The sequence below is a fragment of the Nannospalax galili genome, unplaced genomic scaffold (genome assembly GCF_000622305.1).
Source record: "Nannospalax galili isolate Female #2095 unplaced genomic scaffold, S.galili_v1.0 scaffold467, whole genome shotgun sequence".
Classification (NCBI taxonomy): domain Eukaryota; kingdom Metazoa; phylum Chordata; class Mammalia; order Rodentia; family Spalacidae; genus Nannospalax; species Nannospalax galili.
Window position 1 is genome coordinate 39,205 of NW_008357490.1, and position 4,169 is coordinate 43,373.

Sequence of the window (4,169 nt, forward strand, 5' to 3'; positions counted from 1 at the left end):
CCGTTTTTAAGCTGCTTCATGAAAAGGATCTAGCAGCTCCACAGTTCCCTTTTCCTCACCTTTGATGGGTGGAACTGACTGATTTGTTCTGTTTTTCAGTAATGCTGATACACACACACACACACACACACACACACACACATCTGTTAAAATCCTTCATCCTGTGTTCATATGACTATTTTCTTTGAAGAGTTTGGTCCAGAGCAATACTGAAGTTCCAGATCTTTCCTGAAGTCTTTCCCTCTGTTGTTCATCTCTTGGATGTTGAATATGTAAAGAGCATTAAGCCTAAAACATCTTTTTTTTTTTTTTGGTCTTTTTGAGACAGGGTCTTCCTGCAGCCCCAGCAGTCCTGGAACTCACTATGTAGACCAGGCTGGCCTTGAACTCACAGAGATCCACCTGCCTCTGCCTCCTGAGCACTGGGATTAAAGGCATGTGCCACCAAGCCAGGCTAAACATCTTTTTTTTAAAAAAAAAAAAAAAAAGAAAGAAAGCTTCTTGAGGCCTGGAGAGATGGCTCAGCCGTTAAGAGCACTGGCTGCTCTTGCAGAAGACCCAGTTGGATTACAAGCACGTACATGGCAGCTAACAACTGTCTGCAACTCCAGTTCCAGAGGATCCGACTCCCTCTTCTGACCTTCATCGGCATTGCACAACACGGGTGCACTGACACACATGCAGACAAAATACTCATGCATATAAAATAAAAATAAATGAATAAAACATTTTTTAAAACACGAAAACTTTTTTTAAAAGCTTCTTATCCTTCATTTAAAAGTAAAAATAGGTGTGATGGTACACACCTTTAATCCTAGCCCTCAGGAGGCAGAGGCAGGTGGATCTCTGTGCGTTTGAGGCCAGCCTGGTCTACATAGCGAGTTCCAGGACAGCTATGGTACAGGAGACCCTGTCCCAAAGAACAACAAAAGTTAAAAGATCAACCCACTTGCCAAACAGCGTGTGCCTGCAATTACAGCACTTTGGGATGCTGAAGAGCAAAACGATTGCAAATTTCAAGCCATCCTGTGCTACATAATGAGACCTGTCGCAAAACTGCAAAATGTACTGTTCCAGACAGTGGAGATCCGAGAATGGCTGGGGCAGACACATTGGAGGGCGGTGCTCTCCTGACCCCTAGTGTCTGAAGTGCAAATGACAAGTGTGAGCGAAGAAGAAAAGCAAGCATTATCTGAGCCTGTTCTTTCTCAGTCGCTACAGCCCCAAGTAAAATGGCACAGCTAACAACAGTCAAAACCTGCAAGTCAGTCGTGTTAGTCCATGAAAACTCTTGTATACTGCTCTCTCCACCCGGCATGCACAGTCATGCACATCAACGTCAAGCCACAGTCATTAGTTGTTTGATTGACTGGTTTTCCAAAGTCCTGCTTTCAGCAAGTCTTAATGGCTGCATTATAATAGGAGTGTCTGTGAAATTGCCTTAAGTTTAATGTCTTTGTTCCTGTGTAGGTGTATTACTGTGAGGCATATGAAACTGAACTGGTTTCTGGTCAGAAAAGTGATTAAATGTTGACAGTTGGATGTAGCTCATCACCCTGCGTTGGCAAAGTGAGGCCTGTGGAATCAGGAAGGCCTTGTGAAAAGCCAGAGGAATGAGGCTGGCTGCCTGGAGACTGAACAGTCCCTGCCTGGGTGTTCAGGAGATACTGTTGACGTTTGGGGTACCTGTGTCTTCCCAGGTGAGAGGATAGTACAATGTTTGAGCAAGAGTGTATACAGGACTGTCTGAGCAAAGAGTTAAGGGACTTTTTTCCAGCAGAGAGTGTTTGGTTCCACAGCAGTTGGGAAAGGAATACCTTTTGACGGTTGGCAACCATCTACAACTCCGAATCCTTAGGTATCAGTCCACTGTGGAGCTGGTGTTGGAATTGCCTGATGTGGTTAGTGTCTGCCCCTGTGGGGATAGATGGTAATTCTGAAAGCCATTCCAGATGAATACTCCAAAGGAATAGCAAGTTTAGTTGCAAAGCAGAGGAGGAACCATAAGGTTCAAAACTCCATGCAAAAAGGAAGAATCAGTGCTTGCTCTGGTCGAGTGCTTTATGGAGAAACAGTTCCCCCATTCTTCCAAACTGAAGAGTAAAATTTTTACTTAGCCATTTAGAATGAAACAATAGGAGCCATAGTCTACAGGATTGCCAGTAGCAAAGACACACTTTTCACCACCTGCTTCAAACATAGAGTCACTGAAGCAATCCTGAACATGGAGAAGACTCCCAGGTTAGGTGCAGTGAGACTTTAAGGCTAGACCACGCTGAAAAAGAACAAGCCAGTTAGAGAACACATACAAATCAGTTACTGTACAAATTGGGCCTTGTAGGACTATTTATCTAGACCTAAAACACAAGATCAAATTTGTTGTATGTAAGTTTCCACAAGGTTTGTTCATTTCTAAACTGCTTGAAGAGTTGCAATTTTGTTTTGTTTTGTCTTGTTTTTCGAGACAAGGTCTCATTCTGTAGCCCCACTTGGCCTGGAACTTGCTGTGTAGACCAGACTGGCCTCAGTCTCACAGAGATGCACCTGGTTCTGCGGTCCAAGTGCTGGGATGAAAGGTATTCACCCCAATACCTGCTCATTTTTAAAGAGCAACTTTCACCAGAAAAAAAAGAAAGAAAAAAAAGAAAAAGAAAACAAGAAATGCTTCTTAATTGTGACAGAACTTGGAGTCTAATGACATTCTCCCTGTTGAGTTCAGTGAAGAAAAGCAAGACTTGCTGGTGTTTGGTGCTGACTTGAAGCCTGCACCGTCTCGTGGACAAGAGCCACTGCTTGGGCCTCCTGACTGCTTAGAAATTCACTGTCTACCCCAGCAGTTGAGAAGATGACAGGGGAACCCTTTGAAAAGCCATGAAGAGTCAGACAATGTTTACAAGAGGCTTAATCTGGTGGTGAAGCCTTTACAGCTGCAAGCAGAAATCAACAAATCACAGCCCCATTTGGCAGTGGCAAACCAGGACACCCCACCAGATGCTCTACGTGCAAAGAAATCAGTCAGACTTCCACCATTAAACACAGTACTCTCACAGGGGCTTTGTGAAATACAACATCTCTCCTAGTGGATTCTACATTTAAAGCTAAGCAAAGATTCATCAGAAAGATATGATGGTTGAGATGGGGAAGGAGCCTGTTGTTTTCTTTTTAATATTTTATTTATTATTTTTATTTTATACATATGAGTGTATTGCCTGCGTGTATGTGAGTGCACCTGTGCAATGTGCGGAGGTTAAAGAGGGCATTGGATTCCCCTGGAACTGAAGGTAAGGATGCTTCGTAGCTACCATGTGGGTGCTGGGGATTGAACCAAGGTCCTCTGCAAGAGCAGTCAGTGCTCTTAACCACTGAGCCATCTCTCCAGTCCCCCGAGCCTGTTGTTTTCAATGAGTTTTTCATTTAGCTCTAATCAGTAGTTGTCAAAATTTTGATTCAGGGTTCTTAAAAATGAAAGGGCTTTTATTTATTGCTGCTTATCATATGGAAATAAAAGTGCAAATTTTAGTATTTGTTTAAAAATCCATGTGTGTTGATACAAGTAACATTAGTCCATATATGTTGATACAAATGACATTTTAATGAAAAATGACTATATTTTTCCAACCCAAGCATGTAATACAATAGTTTCTCATATCCTTATATAGAATATATGGCCCAGGCTGGAGAGCTGACACAGCTGTTAAAGGCTCAGGCTCACAACCAAAAGAGACAGAATATATGCTCCAAGTTCCTCAGTGGATGCTGAAGCTTCATTGTACCAAGCCCTTTATAAGTGTGTATGTGCATATATTATACTATTTTTTCATATACACAAATATCTATGCTAAAATTTAATTTATAAATTCAATACAATAAGAGATTAACACTAACCAATAGCAAAATAGAACAGTTATAGCCATATACTATGATAAAAGTTTATCTGATAACTGACATGACAGGTAACTCATGCAGACTGACTGTGCGCACCAAGGGATGACTCACTTCCTGCACTGCAGAGAGCAAAGTGGTGAAGAGTTCATTCAAAATGGTAGTAGGAAAGCATTTAAGCAAGTGCAGGGCCCCTCTAAGCACCTTCTCAAGTGAAACCAGCCCTGAATGAATTTAGAACCTCACTGGTGAAAGGCTGTGTTGCTGTTGATGAATTATGCAGGTGT

At 42.2% G+C, this 4,169-nt stretch overlaps 1 pseudogene; it reads left to right on the top strand.

Annotated features, from left to right (window-relative positions):
- Positions 1-1,716: 1,716 nt before the first annotated feature.
- On the top strand, positions 1,717-2,849 carry LOC108490039 (annotated as a pseudogene).
- The last annotated feature ends 1,320 nt before the right edge of the window (positions 2,850-4,169 follow it).